At 39.8% G+C, this 17574-nt stretch overlaps 1 long non-coding RNA gene across 1 annotated transcript; it reads right to left on the bottom strand.

Annotated features, from left to right (window-relative positions):
- Positions 1 to 65: 65 nt before the first annotated feature.
- On the bottom strand, positions 66 to 15843 carry LOC106565808 (uncharacterized). The gene is made up of 3 exons (XR_001319737.2): positions 15703 to 15843; positions 716 to 838; positions 66 to 316 (listed from the first exon to the last, which is right to left on the bottom strand). It is a non-coding gene; the product is annotated as an uncharacterized lncRNA (long non-coding RNA).
- Positions 15844 to 17574: the final 1731 nt, after the last annotated feature.

Below are 17574 nucleotides of genomic sequence, written 5' to 3'. Positions count from 1 at the left end.
ACCTGACCACAGGGTCAGACTGCTCTCTTCGATAACATCTAAGAATTCAGGCTGGAATTCCCATCTAAATAACAGGAGTATCACTTTCAGTTTATTAAAATGTCAGATGGACCTTTATCATAATCCCATTGGGCTGCTGAGACACAAAGGCTCGGCTCCAGAGTGTCACAAATGCTGTACATAGCTACATGATTCAGAGAGGAATATAGAGACTGTGTATGTGATGGTGGCAGATGGGGCTGGTACTACAATGTGAGGTCATCTAGAGATGAGGGGAGATCGTGTCTCTGCCAGCCACGGTCAGGTCCTAACCAGTCTGAAGAAAAAAGGAGAGGAGAGTGAATCAGCCAGTCTTGGGAGGAATGGTATGAGTCACAGGCTTCTGAAAACACGTGATCCACTCATGGAATGGATCCCTAACACTCAGACAGCTCTTCTCTCTCTCTCTCCTGAGTACACAGCGTTCATAGACCATTATCTGCCTAGTGCCCTCGCTCTGGGAAACACAGCAGCTCAACTTTGTCTTTCATGCTATGTGCTCTACTTCAATACATAGCATGTATGGGGGACAATTGACAATCAGAGAAGCTTTCTCCTATACACACATGCCATTTTCTCTGTTTATCAATGCTTTCTGCTATTTGTCTCCTGTTTCTCTGGTTAGGTTGACTGATTTTAGGGAAGTCTCATGTTATGAAATGTTAAACCTCTGTACCGTTTGTGGAGCAGGTCTGACCCACTGGCTGATGTGCCCCAGAGGACACCGCTCCAATTTCAGGGTAAAAAGCTGGGTGGATCAGGGTGGGGTGGGGGGGCGAACAGGCAGTACTCCACATTCCTGTGTGAGATTGCAGAGAGAGAGAGATGGAGGGATTAGATCGAGTATAAACTGTCATATTTCAGTCTCTTGGAAAGTGGCTTCAGGTGATGATGTAACAGAAAAGCCGCCGAGTGGACTGTTTTATCTACTAGGCTGAATGTGTTGTCCATACCCTTGCCCTTCTTTATAACTATGCTCAGGCTACCAATGCAAATGGCCCAGTTGTATAACAGTGGTACATAGTCACTATGGCAACAGCAGTGTACCATTTTTAGGTTCTCTCTGAAGCTGAGGATAAAGTGGTGTCCCAGAATCTCAGATGTTTGTGATCATACAACATCAAACACTCACCTCTATTTCAAACAAAAGTATTTACAGTATATTCGGTAAGTATTCAAACCCCTTGACTTTTTCCACATTTTGCCTTTTTGATTTTTTTGCAAATGAATAACAAATAAAAAAACATCACATTTACATAAGTATTCAGACCCTTTACTCAGGACTTTGTTGAAGCACCTTTGGCAGCAATTACAGCCTTGAGTCTTCTTGGGTATGACGCTACAAGCATGGCACAGCTGTATTTGGGTAGTTTATTCCATTCTTCTCTGCAGATCCTCAAGCTCTGTCAGGTTGGATAGGGAGCGTTGCTGCAAAGGTCTCTCCAGAGATGTTCGATTGGGTTCAAGTCCAGGCTCTGTCCTTGAGTGGCCCAGCCATTCAGAGACTTGTCCTGTAGCCACTCCTGCGTTGTCATGGCTGTGTGCTTAGGGTCATTGTCCTGTTGAAAGGTGAACCTTCGCCCCAGTCCGAGGTCCTGAGCAGGTTTTCATCAAGGATCTCTCTGTACTTTGCTCCGTTCATCTTTCCCTCTATCCTGACTAGTCCCCCAGTCCCTGCCGATGAAAAACATCCCCACAACATGATTCTGCCAACACTATGCTTCACCGTAGAGATGGTGCCAGGTTTCTTCCAGACATGTCGCTTGGCATTCAGGCCAAAGAGTTCAATCTTGGTTTCATCAGACCAAAGAATCTTGTTTCTCATGGTCTGAAAGTCTTTGTGATTTTGGCAAACTCCAAGTGGGCTGTCATGTGCCTTTTACTGAGGAGTGGCTTGCGTCTGGCCATAAAGGCCTGATTTGGTGGAGCACAGCAGAGATGCTGGTCTTTCTAGAAAGTTCTCCCATCTCCACGGAGGAACTCTAGAGCTCTGTCAGAGTGACGAAGGCCCTTCTCCAGCGATTGCTCAGTTTGACCGGGCGGCCAGCTCTAGGAAAAGTCTTGGTGGGTTCCAAACTTCTTCAATTTAAGAATGATAGAGGCCACTGTGTTCTTGGGGACCTTAAATGCTGCAAAAAATGTTGGTACCCTTCCCCAGATCTGTGCCTCGACACAATCCTGTCTCGGAGCTCTACGGACAATTCCTTCGACCTCATGGCTTGGTTTTTGCTCTGACATGCACTGTCAACTGTGGGACCTTATATGGACGTGTGTTCCTTTCCAAATCATGTCCAATCAATTACATTTACCACAGGGGGACTCCAATCAATTCATAGAAACATATCAAGGTTGATCAATGGAAACAGGATGCACCTGAGCTCAATTTTGAGTGTCATAGCAAAGGGTCTGAATACTTATGCAATAAGGTATTTCTGTTTTATTTTTATAAATTTGCTAAGAAATTCAAAACCAGTTTTCACTTTGTTATTATGGGGTATTGTGTGTAGATTGCTGATGAACAATTTTTATTTGATACATTTTTGAATAAGGCTGTAATGTAACAGAATGGGGGAAAAGTCAAGGGGTCTGAATACTTTCCAAAGGCACCGTATGCTGCACGTCCATTAATTATGTCTGTTTATGTAATTCTCCAGTGAGTTACATGCGCTTCACCTATACTTCAAAACTGAGTTTTAGCTCTCCTATGTTTTTTCCTAACCCTCATTCTGCCTCTTCTAAAGGACAGAGATATCTACAATTTATGAATAATAAAAAAAAATGTTTGGAGAGCCTTTACGCACAAAATATGTTGATGAATCAAATAGTGGTTGATTAATCCTGAAAGTTGCCATATTCAATTGTTCAATCCATTAAATATTTAAAGGTGAGAAAAGTGTACAATGGGTTGAACAGTAGTCCTATAACTCTACCCTAATAATCCTCACTAATTATGGAACTGTGATGACAACGATCCAGTCGCCATGAACCATGTGCCAGGCTCCAGGTTTAAACTGCTATCTATGGTCTGCATTCCATAAATAGGCTACAGGTCCCAAATTATTGCACAATTTGTATTACTTTAGCCTAACATAATCCACTATTGCTAGCTATCGTCAGGAACAACCACACCAACGTGGAAGAGGAAAGAAAGGCTACCGATAGCGGATCATATTTAACGCGATACAAGGTCTGTTTTGGAGGGGTTGTGCAGTCCTTTGTTGGCTTTACAGGTGCTACTTATACTGTACAGAGGACCTTGATAGTTCTTTACCATTGGGCTCAAGTGACCTTCACATCTGAAAGGGGGGGTTTAACCACATTTAGAGATGGAGGGAGAGATAGAAGGGAGCAAGGAAAGGACAAGAGGACAAATCAGGCCAAGATGAAATTAGAATCTTACATAAGGGCGGCGGTGACGTGGTTTGACATAGCAGAGCAAGAATTAGCCCAAGGCTCCTGTTAGGGCTGGTGCCACAGCCTGCGCTGTTAAACAGGCTTAAATGAACATGCAAATGACTTTAATGAGATAATAATGACACACCCTGCTTCATCACAAACCAACATTATTGATATATGATCACTCAATTAAGTGGATACAGTATGTTGACAATTTACTGTCCATAAGGATTATTACTGTCATGCATTGATGCATGTTATTTTGGCTATGCATCAAGTTAATCTTGTTGTACTGTTGGCCACAATGCCTTTATCTCCAATAGCGATTGGGTTGTATTTCTATGTAAATCATCATCCTTAATTCCTCATCCTCACTCTGGTTATAGAAGTGTTTGTTGTCCTGAAAACAAAATTGCTTAAATAGTGTGAGTTTGCAAAATCTGTTATCACGTTTAAGTACAAACAATTTAATGCAAGGGATTCTAATGATTCTCTCTCTCTCTCTCTCTCTCTCTCTCTCTCTCTCTCTCTCTCTCTCTCTCTCTCTCTCTCTCTCTCTCTCTCTCTCTCTCTCTCTCTCTCTCTCTCTCTCTCTCTCTCTCTCTCTCTCTCTCTCTCTCTCTCTCTCTCTCAATTACATTGTCTTTCCAATAATAATAGCTGCCCTCCCCACTCCTTGTCCCTCTCTGTATCTCTGACGCTGAATTTGGGTTTACATAACCATTGTCTCATTGCCATGTTATGTGCCCAGGAGAGGAGGATGTGAGTGGTGAAGGTGAGGGATGCTGCCTGTTTCTGTGTTTGTATCCCAGCAGCTAAACCGCTCGGGTCCAGTAGCAGTACTGAGAGCCCAAGTGGAGATGGATGGAGTGAGACATAGTTAACTGGGTGATTTGATTTCTATAACCCCAACACATAGTGTTCATCATCCATGTTGTTGACCGTGTTGTTGACCTTAATCAGTGCTATCCTCATACGCAGTGAATAGGGCAGGGATGTGTGTCGTGTCGTCTGTAGGAAGCCAAAGACTACGTTTTAAGACTTTTGAATACATTATATTCTATTAAATTTCATCACATGGAAAACCCCAATAACAGGATGTTCTTGAGATCCAATACATTAATAACGACACTGAAAGAACAGTAACTGACTGACTCATAGTCATACACAAACATGCCCCCACACCTAGCCGGCTGCTGTATATTTAGCCGCCTCTAAAAATAAGAAGGAAAAGAACCGTCTAATCTGGAGAGGACGCAAATTAACTGTCCACCCCCGTCACCATGTGTTCTTGTTCCCAGATCAGCTTCCCACTCCTCAGGCGATCTGCAAGTCTCTACTGCACGTTTGCACATTTCTCTGTGTGGTCGTCTGTTTCTCTATATGTACGCGGTTACAAGATCATGCAGATAGACAGACAGATTTTTCTTCGGGGTGGGGGCTGTATGAGTGTTTGGACAGAGCAAATATATTTTTGGTACGGTAGCCTACTTGTGCAGTCTGTGAGTGTGATCCCCGGCTACTTATAAGATCATAGAAAACTCTCTGCCACTCATAGTGTTCTCAAAGGAAAAACTCACTTTCCAGCCTTAGGGATGAAAAATACAAATCCCTTGTGAACCACTCAGACATGCACTTCAGACATCTCTGTCCATTGACCGAGAGACGCATGTCTCCTTTGGGGGCAACCTCACGAGGAAAAATAGAACAACCAATACCAAAAGCTTTCAGAAAAAGCAGAGCAACAACATCAGTCTTAGTGTCAACACAGGTCTGACATGTTGCTGTCAGTAATGCATTTCTGAAACAACTATAAATAAATATACATGTATTTTGTCTATAATCACAATGTTCAATCAATCAGCTCATGGAGAAGAAGGTAGTAAGATTTGTATTGATGGAATCGAGACTAAAAAATATATTTTGACCTTATTAAAACCTTTTAGGGACAGACGTTCCGCTAGCGGAACGCCTCATCAATATCCAATAGTAGAGCGTGGCGCGAAATACAAATACCTTAAAAATGCTATAACTTCAATTTCTCAAACATATGACTATTTTACACCATTTTAAAGACAAGACTCTCGTTAATCTAACCACATTGTCCGATTTCAAAAAGGCTTTACAGCGAAAGCAAAACATTAGATTATGTCAGGAGAGTACCCTGCCAAAAATAATCACACAGCCATTTTCAAAGCAAGCATATGTGTCACAAAAACCAAAACCACAGCTAAATGCAGCACTAACCTTTGATGATCTTCATCAGATGACACTCCTAGGATATTATGTTATACAATACATGCATGTTTTGTTCAATCAAGTTCATATTTATATCAAAAAACAGCTTTTTACATTAGCATGTGATGTTCAGAACTAGCATACCCACCGAAAACCTCCGGTGAATTTACTAAATTACTCATGATAAACGTTCACAAAATACATAACAATTATTTTAAGAATTATAGATACAGAACTCCTTTACGCAGTCGCGGTGTCAGATTTTAAAATAGCTTTTCGGCGAAAGCACATTTTGCAATATTCTGAGTAGATAGCTCGGCCATCACAGGCTAGCTAATTTGACACCCACCAAGTTTGGGACAACCTAAACTCAGAATTTATATTAGAAAAATTTGATTACCTTTGCTGTTCTTCGTCAGAATGCACTCCCAGGACTTCTACTTCAACAACAAATGTTGTTTTGGTTCCAAATAATCCATAGTTATATTGAAATAGCTCCGTTTTGTTCGTGCGTTCAGGTCACAATCCGAAGGGTGACGCGCGAGCGCATTTCGTGACAAAAAAAAAAAAATCGAAATATTCCATTACTGTACTTCGAAGCATGTAAACGCTGGTTAAAATACATTTTTATGCAATTTTTCTCGTAAAATAGCGATAATATTCCAACCGGGCAACGTTGTATTCATTCAAAGGCTGAAAGAAAAAAATGGAGTAGTCTCGTGGACGCGCATCTCCAGTGTCACTGTTCCCAGGCTGACCAGTAACAAAATCTCCTGCTGTTCTTCGCCCAGAGACTGCAGACACCTCATTCCACTTTCTGGCGCCTTCTGAGAGCCAATGGAAGCCTTAGAAAATGTCACGTTACAGCACAGATGCTGTATTTTCGATAGAGATGCAACAGAAGGAAAAAAAATTGTCAGACAGGGCACTTCCTGTATGGAATCTTCTCAGGTTTTGGCCTGCCATATGAGTTCTGTTATACTCACAGACACCATTCAAACAGTTTTAGAAACTTTAGAGTGTTTCCTATCCAAATCTACTAATTATATGCATATTGTAGTTTCTGGGCAGGAGTAGTAACCAGATTAAATCGGTACGTTTTTTTTCCGGACGTGCAAATACTGCCCCCTATCCCAAACAGGTTAATCAATTAGAAAGGATGGAAGCAGGTAAAGTGACAGCAGCTGATCAAGCTGGATGGGTCCATCAAATCACTTAACATCCAGATTGGGTTAGGTTGGAGGTCCTAATGAATAGAATGATGATAATACCTGAGAAGCCAGTGTTTGGAGGATATATTGGCACGGGTGTTGTTAGCCACGAGATGAAGTCAAGTTACCAACATATTCAAATAATTATTTACATATTTTCATTTAAAAGAAAATGATGCTGAATTTATTCATGCTATTTCATCCTTCCACAAGATAGTCCCGACACAAATCTAAGGTTGCTACCCAAGCCGATCGGTTTACATGCCAGAGACGCGACCCAGACTTTCAGTTTTTTTTAACTGTATCCTTGGCCGTGACCAAGTCATTCGTTTAAAATTTTCCATGGCCATAGTGGCTGGCAACGTTCTTATTCCTTGCTTGTTAGCTAGCCAACTACGGCTAGCTTACAGTCACGTCAAAAAGTGCAGCCAGAATAACAGCAAAATAGCTGCATTTGCATTTGTTTAAGCTGTTTTCTAGTGACATTTATTTGGGTACATCCGTAACAATGAGCTAATGATGCGCGATTTCGCCTGGCATAGAAAATGTGCTCTCTTGTCAGGACACTGTTGTTCAGAGGAGCTAGCCAACAACACAGCTAACACAATCACTTAACTGAAGCTGGAAAGACTGCAAACTAGCTGCATTTTGTTTCGTTTTACCTGTTTTCTATTGACAATTCTTTGTATATGTCAATGAAAATGATGCCATCTGATTTATGATTTTGACTGGCTAAGAAAAGCTGTCTGTCTGTCTCGTCCTGACTCCTGACACGTTCATTACTATGGGACGGCTGGAGATTTAATTTAAATATTGAAACAATGTTGCAAATGTTGGAGAGACAGACAGCAAGGTTTATACAAATCTCCACTCGTGAAAACTAAATGTTAGTCTAAAATAAATGTGAGATAATGTCTAGATGCTTTTTATAGTGGAGATCAAGTTTATAAATAGCCTGGCTGGGCTGATGAGACAGTGGATTGTGCAGTGAGATGGAACAGAGTAAATAAGCATTTCAACGTCATAGCTTTAAGCCGGTGGTAACTTGTGGAATAGACACCGGCAGGAATGCGGTTTTAACAAATCAGCATCCAGGATTAGACCCAACCGTTGTTGATAAACACAAGAAACTGTTGAGAGTGAAAAACCCAGCAGTGTTGCAGTTCTTGACACACTCGAACCGGTGCACCTGGTACCTACTGCCATACACTGTTCAGAGGCGCTTACATTTTTGGTCTTTCCCATTCACCCTCTGAATGGCACACACACAATCCATATCTCAATTGTCTCAAGGCTTGAAAATCCTTTAACCTGTCTATCCCCCTTCATCTACACTGACTGAAGTGGATTGAACAAGTGACATCAATAACGGATCATAGCTTTCACCTGGTGAGTCTGTCAAGGAACGTATACTCAGTGAATATGCTGTCCCCTCAGGGACTCTGTGCAATAGAGGTACTCTGATACCTAAGTATGTTCACCTAACTGAAGGTAAGAGAGACACAGCTTATTTCTTTCATGACCACTCAACCAGATCGAAGGACATGTAGCCACTGGGAGGGGAGTTGCCTAGCACTCCAGAAATCTGATGCTTCTTCTGATCATTGATCACCTTTTCAGCACTTCTACAGTCAAGTTTTCATACACGTCTTTATGATCTCTATGTCTTCACTGGTAACATAATTGTATCCAGGAATTGAAGATCACTTTACATGGCATGTCCATTCAAACACACATTGCTTTCCATGATACAAAACATTATTATTCTCATATCATATTCATAGACAAAGAATTGGACTTGGACTTTTTAAGGTCTAATAAAACAGAATTGAGCAGTTCAGAATACATTTTTAATTTCTGACTGACAACACGTACACTGAAAATCAGTCTTTGTACAAAAACAGGCACAAAATGCAGATAAATGGAAAAAAGAAACAGCAAGAAAGGAATAGGCTAGATAATAGATGTGCAAGATTTACTGTGTCAGAGGGTATGAGAGACTATGATAGAGTGACTAGGCGAGTTGGTATTTGTTTGTCCTCACCTCTGTCTTAGCTCTCTATTCTGTGTCATTATGTAACCAAGCTGAACAAATATGTCTTTATCTAAGGGCAGACGAGCGAGCCCAGGCTGTAACCAAGAGTCTTTCTGTTTCTCGGTCTCTTGCTCTCTGTGTGTTTTTGCTGTCATAAAATATGTTTGAAGTTGATGTTAGTTTGTGGCCCAGTGAGCTCTCCCATTATGTATACTTCCAAATGGATCCTAGTCAGCAGAATTACTGTGTAGGCTATGCCACTCAGTTAGAATTTTTGTATTTGTATTTATTATGGATCTCCACTCTTCCTGGGGTCCATCAAAATTAAGGCAATTTATACCATTTTAAAAACATTACAATACATTCAGACTGTGTGCACTTAGGCCATACTCCACCACTACCACATATATACAGTACAAAATCTATGTGTGTGTGTGTGTGTGTGTGTGTGTGTGTGTGTGTGTGTGTGTGTGTGTGTGTGTGTGTGTGTGTGTGTGTGTGTGTGTGTGTGCGACTATGTTTGTGTTGCTTCACAGTTCCCGCTGTTCCATAAGGTGTTTTTTTTTTTAAATCTGTTTTTAAATCTAATTTTACTGCTTGCATCAGTTACTTGATGTGGAATAGAGTTCCATGTAGTCATGGCTCTATTTAGTACTGTGCGCCTTCCATAGTCTGTTCCGGACTTGGGGACTGTGAAGAGACCTCTTGTGGCATGTCTTGTGGGGTATGCATGGGTTTCCTAGCTGTGCGCCAGTAGTTAGCAGATAGCTCGGTGCATTCAACATGTCAATACCTCTCACAAATACAAGTAGTGATGAAGTCAATCTCTCCTTCACTTTGAGCCAGGAGAGATTGACATGCAAATTATTAATATTAGCTCTCTGTGTACATCCAAGGGCCAGCCATGCTGCCCTGTTCTGAGCCAATTGCAATTTTGCTAAGTCGTTTTCTGTGGCACCTGACCACACGACTGAACAGTAGTCAAGGTGCGACAAAACTAGGTCCTGTAGGACCTGCCTTGTTGACAGTGCTGTCAAGAAGGTAGAGCAGCACCTTATCGTAGACATACTTCTCCCATCTTAGCTACTGTTGTTGTATCAATATGTTTTGACCATGACAGTTTACAATCCAGGGTAACTACAAGCAGTTTAGTCACCTCAACTTGCTCAATTTCCACATTATTTATTACAAGATTTAGTTGAGGCTTAGGGTTTAGTGAATGATTTGTCCCAAATACAATGCTTTTAGTTTAAGAAATATTTAGGACTAACTTATTTCTTACCACCCACTCTGAAACTAACTGTAACTCTTTAAGTGTTGCAGTCATTTCAGTCGCTGTAGTAGCTGACATGTATAGTGTTGAGTCATCCGCACACATAGACACTCTGGCTTTCCTCAAAGCCAATGGCAATTCATTAGTAAAGATTGAAAAAAAGTAATGGGCCTAGACAGGTGCCTTGTGGAATTCCTGATTCTACCTGGATTATGTTGGAGAGCCTTCCATTAAAGAACACCCTATGTGTTCTGTTAGACAGGTAATCCTTTATCCACATTATAGCAGGGGGTGTAAAGCCATAACACATACGTTTTGCCAGCAGCAGACTATGATCAATCATGTCAAAAGCTGCACTGAAGACTAACAAAACAGCCACCACAATCTTTTTATCATCACTTTCTCTCAGCCAATCATCAGTAATTTGTGTAAGTGCTGTGCTTGTTGAATGTCCTTATCTATAAGCATGCTGAAAGTTCGTTGTCAATTTGTTTACTGTAAAATAGCATTGTATCTGCTCAAACACAATTTTTTCAAAAAGTTTACTAAGGGTTGGTAACAGGCTGATTGATTGGCTATTTGAGACAGTAAAGGGGGCTTCACTATTCTTAGGTAGCAGAATGACTTTAGCTTCCCTCCAAGCCTGAGGGGACATACTTTCTAGTATGCTTCAATTGAAGATGTGGCAAATAGGAGTGGCAATATTGTCCACTATTATCCTCAGTAATTTTCCATCCAAGTCCAAATTTTCCATCCAAGTTGTCAGACAATGACAAGCATTGTTGATAGACAACAATCCATTTTTTTCACCTCTTCCACACTAACTTTGCGGAATTTAAGATTACAATGCTTGTCTTTCATAATTTAGTCCGATATACTTGGATGTCTAGTGTCAGCATTTGTTGCAGGCAGTTTGCTAATCTTGCCAATTAAAAAAAAAAATTAAGTACTTGGAAATATCAGTTGGTTTTGTGATGAATGAGGCATCTGATTCAATGAATGATGGAGCTGAGTATGCCTTTTTTCCCAGAATTTAATTTAAGGTGTCCCAAAGCTTTTTTCTATCATTCTTTATTTAATTTATCTTGGTTTCATAGTGTAGTTTCTTCTTATTTTTTATACATCAATTTGCAATAAGTTTGCCAATCAGTTGTGCAGCCAGACTTATTTGCCATTATTTTTGCCTCATCCCTCTCAACTATACAATTTTTCTATTCCTCATCAATCTACAGGGATTTAACAGTTTTTAGTCATTTTCTTAATAGGTGCATGCTTATTAGCAACTGGAGTAAGCAATTTCATAAATGTGTCAGGTGCAGTATCTGTTTGCTCCTCATGACACACCACGGACCAACAGATATTCTTAACATCAATAACATAGGAATCACTACAAAACTTATTGTATGACCTCTTATACACTATATTAGGCTCAGCCTTTGGAACTTTGGTTTTCCTAGATATGGCTACTATATTGTGATCACTACATCCGATGGATCTGGATACGGCTATCAAGCAAATTTCTGCAGCATTAGTAAAGATGTGATCAATACATTTTTTATTTTATTTATTTCACCTTTATGTAACCAGGTAGGCTAGTTGAGAACAAGTTCTCATTTGCAACTGCGACCTGGCCAAGATGCATGTTGATGATTTCATTCCTGTGCTGTTTGTAACTATCCTGGTAGGTTGACTGATAATCTGAACCAGGCTGCAGGCACTGGTTAGTTTGAAGCTTTTTCTTGAGTGGGCAGCTTGATGAAAGCAAGTCAATATTTAAAATCACCCAGAAAATATACCTCTCTGTTGATATCACATACATTATTAAGCATTTCATACATGTTATCCAGATACTGACTGTTAGCACTTGGTGGTCTATAGCAGCTTCCCACCGGAATGGGCTTTAGGTGAGGCAGATGAACCTGTAGCCATATTACTTCAACAGTATTTGACATGAGATCCTCTCTAATTTTTACATGAATGCGGTTCTGAATATAAACACCAACACCTCCACCATTGGCATTTGTATCTATTCTCTAAAAGTTAGAACCTTGTATTGCTACCACTGTATTGTCAAAGGTATTATCTAAGTGAGTTTCAGAGATGGTCAGAATATGAATGTCATCTGTTACGAGCAAATTTTTGATTTCATTAACCTTATTTCTTAAGCTACATATATTAACGTGGGCTATTTTGAGCACTTTTCTTCTGGGATGATTCCTTGCTTTCATTGCTTTACTGGGAAGCTTATCAGCAGTAGATGTGCTCATGTTCTTTATGTTAGTGCAGGGTGAGCTGCTCACAGTGGACTTCCTCCTAGGGCACACCGGCTTAGTGCTAACAGTATAAATCTGGTTCATAGGCCCATTATTACTGCATAGAATCAGTAGAGACATTCAGGGCAGTTAAAGGGACATAAATTAGGTTTCTTATATGGTGTCTACTGACACCCCTGGTGTAATGTACAATTGCTGAAGCATTATGACAACTCTGCGTCAAAATGGTAGGGATGAGTTGAGCTGGGCTTTGGTCATTGATAAGTCATTGTCTCAATGCTGCCTTATAGTGCTGTGAAAGGATCCAGGATCCCAAATGATTTGGGTAGATCCCATCCTCCTTATAAAACGTGTTTTGTTTCCAAAAGGTATTGAAATTGTCAACAAAATTTACACCCATTGAGCTGCAATAATTACAGAGCCAGTTGTGAAGAGAAAGAATCTGGGATCGATGTGTTAAGCCCTGCCTGTGTTGTTGGTGTGTGAGAGTAATTGTGCCATTATGGATCAGTGGTTAAGCGTGCCACACAGTTCTACCATGTGTGTTTGTGTTTTTTCACACAGTACCATAAACTTCTAGGGTTCAGACAGGGAAAAAAATTGCCCATGGAGAATATTTTTTTTGTATTTGCTTCTTTTTTTTTTTACTTTTCATCTTTGTCCATTAAATTACATATGCATAGATATTTCTTTGCTCAGTGGTATGCTTACAGGGAACTTTTCTCAACAATACATTTACAATACAATAAACACTCCACTACTCTGCCCACTGAAGAGGTCATCACTAGCTTCCACATCCACAAAGTCATAATTATGGCTAAACCCTACCCATTTCTATAATTTATCTTCTTAAAATGTTATTTTAAACCTAACCTTAACCACACTACTAACCTTGTGCCTAGCCCTGGCCTTCAATTAAAATTAAAATAAATATTGTTTTTTTTAACTTTGTGGATGTGGAATCTGACTTGGCAATGGAAGCTAGCGGAAACCCACTGAAGACTGCGGAAAACAACCTCGAACAGTGATTTTAAAAAATTGTATAAGGCTGACCTCTGGTGGCAGTAAAATGTTGTAACTACAACAGCTTTGACTTTGAATCTATTTTCTGTGGTATTTTGTTATTCTTTTTTGCTGAGAAGTGCAGTTAATTAAATGCCCAGTGCAGTCAAAAACGTGATTTCATGTGTTTTATATATATTTTATAAATAAGAAAGAGAGTTCCAAACCTCTCTGCCAATAAGAGCTAGTGTTCAGTTTTCCCCTCCCCACCACCCCATGTTGGAGTTCGTTTTGCAAGGTGGGGAGAGTTCGCTTAAGGACCACTGGAATGGTCTACAATGAGCAAACTCCACCAATCCAAGCAATTTTTTGCTTGAGAAAGTACTCTTGCTAAGGGACTGTACGTTATTTTTAATGAGTGATACCCGGAGAAAACCGGACCTCTATGAAATGAAAATGGATGGCCCTCCATTCAGTAAAATATATTTTTACCCGACCCTCCCTGAACTTTTGGAGAAAAAAAAGCAAGTGACCCTCCCCAAAATATAAATTAAAACATAAAGTGGATAGCAGAGAACATGCCTACCGTTTATCGTCACTCATTGAACAGACCAGAGCCTTAGATATGCAGTTTTAGAAACGTTTCTTCGTTTTGTAAGTATTACATGACAAAGTAGCCAAAAGGTTGTGGATTTGGGCAAGGGTAGGGTTGGGCAAGGGTTGAAAAGATATCCATTATAATAAAAGCACTGCATGAATCTATCAAATTATTTGCGGTGTGAGAAAAAAACATGTTTTTTAAAAACGCATTTTATTCAACCCTACGTCATTTTACATCACTGGAGACAAGCAGAATATGTTTTATTACCCCAACAGAGCATGACAACGAATGAGCGCATGCTGCAGCACCCGAGACGGTTTGATTTCGATCATTTTCAAATGTATTCTATTTTATTCCATGATGTTGATGTACAAAATAGATTTGTGTTGACTGTGATTAGGGCATGGGAATATAAGAGCATCTGCTTGGATAAATAAAAAACGATGCATGCAAAGCTCACCGCATGATCTTCAAACCAAATACTGACCAAACTCATGTATCTAAAAGTGAATTCAAAGGCACTGTAGAATGACTGTATAGCATAGTAAGGCATTTTTTATTTATTTCATTCTTATTTCATTATGAGTAATACTCTTTTAAAATGTGATTTCATAAAGCCTAAATTCAAAATTTGTGGGCATGTTGTTGAAGTGCTGTTGTTGATGTGTTGTTGAAATGCTAAGCGCACCAGCTTCTAGCGTGTCACAAATGCTTCACATTAGAGTTTTTTAAATGGCAGGCTATAGTCTTGAAATAACAATAATATAGTCTAAATAATTAATGTTCGTTACTTCTTAGGCTACCTGGCTTGCTCCTGACTGATTTAGAGTTAGTATGTTGTTTAATAGCCTGTTGAAATGTTGAACGTCAATTGATAGTGACAGAATCATACTGTACATTTCTTCCCAAGCGAAGTAAAAAAAAATGGTCTCCTCGGCTATAGAAGGTTGTAGCACAGCGTCTAAATGTCAAAGAGACAAACCAAAGATATTTTATATGCATTGGAGTCACGTCTTACCACTGCATTTTACAGCCTGTTTCTAGCGTAAAACATTGCAGACTAAAGCGCCGTGATGTATCACGTTATATAATCAGGTCCATTTAATTGTTTTCAAAATCATAAGCCAACAAGGGGTAGACCTATGCTTTCAACCATTTTCTTTAACAAAAGCCATAATACCCTCACATACCCCCTCAATTCGAGCCCTGGTTTTAATTTAACACACCAAGGCTCTTTACTGACACTGAGATATTTAAGGAGTGCATGGTGACTGAAGGAATTGGCTGGCAAAATCCATGGATAGAAGACTATAGTTTTGTCTGTCAAACAGGTAGGCTTACCTATAATTTCTTGAATAGGAAAAAGCAGGATACAACACAAAACCCTCTTGTTGTTAGTAGTCTGAAGTCAAATTAAAATGAAGACTGTTTAAATGAATTAGCGTTCTCGAATTAGCCTACTTTCAGCACCCATGCGCTGCCCATCTCCGTGGCTGCCGCTTCATAGTAATGTAAGTTATGTAATTTATCGAATATGGCTAATTGTGAGGTCAATAACTCTGATAAATAGCTTCATTATGGGCAACAAAACATATTGTTTTTATTCAAATCAATGATAGCAGTATCAAGCTTACCTCTCGCCCTCCTTCTCATCTTTGCGCTCTTCCGCCCAAACTGAACTGGACATCAGTAGGCCTCGTCCACGCGCACGGACATTTACATTTACATTTAAGTCATTTAGCAGACGCTCTTATCCAGAGCGACTTACAAATTGGTGCATTCACCTTATAATATCCAGTGGAACAACCACTTTACAATAGTGCATCTAAATCTTTTAAGGGGGGGGTTAGAAGGATTACTTTATCCTATCCCAGGTATTCCTTAAAGAGGTGGGGTTTCAGGTGTCTCCGGAAGGTGGTGATTGACTCTGCTGTCCTGGCGTCGTGAGGGAGCTTGTTCCACCATTGGGGTGCCAGAGCAGCGAACAGTTTTGACTGGGCTGAGCGGGAACTGTGCTTCCTCAGAGGTAGGGAGGCGTTTTGGACAAAAACTATTTATTTTCAATAGAAGCCTTTGATTCGCTTTCTGAAGTGCCACTGTGCACAGCACAGGTTTATGTTGGTTAGGCAGCACAAATGGAATCAGCAGGACAGGCCGGGGTCTATGATTGGGAACGCCTATCCATTGCAGTGTAGTCTTGTTTTATATACACCAAACTCGTGAAGGAAGTACATTTTCTCAGAAATATAACTTTGCCCTGTACTGCCCCGAGCATGCTCTTCGTATAGCCTATAGTATAGCCAAGGCTAATTTTATTCAAACCACACTAGACGCACTTGAAAGTGTGCACCCAGCAGAGCATTTTTATTTTTTATTTTACCTTTATTTAACCAGGTAGGCCAGTTTAGAACAAGTTATCATTTACAACTGCGACCTGGCCAAGATAAAGCAAGTAGTGTGACAAAAATAACAACACAGAGTTACACATAAACAAACGTACAGTCAATAGCACAATATAAAAAATATATGTACAATGTCTGCAAATGTAGTAAGAGTGGGGAGGTAAGGCAATAAATAGGCCATAGAGGCGAAATAATTACAATTTAGCATCAGGGATGAGGCGCATCATAGGGCACACATCTGGCTACTATAATAACAATTCATTGTCAACCCTTAGCAATATGAAATGTAATCAATTACAAAGTACATTACCCTCCCCAGGACTAAATTTAAAAAAGACTAAACCCTCCCCCTAACGGAAATTGTAAAAGCATGACCCTCCCACATCTTCCTTCAGGGAACACTTGTAAATCTCGACCACTCGCTAAGAAGCTATTGTTGTTTCTTTATATAAAACGAACTCTACCAGTCCTAGCAAAATTCTTGCTTGAGAAATTGCTATGAAGATATTTTTGTTTATTTTTAATTCCATTTTTATGGTTTGAAAACAATCACAGTAATGTACTTAATAGTTACACAGAAAGTATTTTATATTGAGATTTAAAAAAAACGGGCAGCGGCACAAGAGACCCCTAGACAAATTGGATTTTGATCACACAGGGCCCAATATTTTCTCGATTCAGAAATCATTGAAGACAAATAAAATAAAAAAAAGAATGATCATGCATTTTAATATAACTGAAGGTAAATTAGATTACTGATTTAGCAGTCTCGTGTCATAATTTGAGAAGTTTTGCATTTCCTTCAAGAGCAATATTGTTTATCATAATCAAACCTGAATCAAGGCATATTTTTTTCTGTGAAGTGTCAAGATTTCTCAAACATAAACAGTCAATAATAAAACTAACGTAGTTGGTATCTATCATTTCTGTTCAATCAAACATCTACTTTCAGAGCATATCCCCCAATGTGAACTACAGTAGCTAAGGTGATCATTCAGCTACGTTGCTCCAGAAATTTGTGGGAGGAAAGATCCTCAAAGATCTGACATGTAGTAGGCAGTTTTAATGTCAAATGCCACGTTCTTGTGCTAGTCGGAACTAGAA

The sequence above is a fragment of the Salmo salar genome, chromosome ssa12, assembly GCF_905237065.1.
Source record: "Salmo salar chromosome ssa12, Ssal_v3.1, whole genome shotgun sequence".
NCBI lineage: Eukaryota > Metazoa > Chordata > Actinopteri > Salmoniformes > Salmonidae > Salmo > Salmo salar.
Note: the sequence above shows the minus strand (reverse complement) of the source record. Positions and strands in the feature narration are given on the sequence as shown.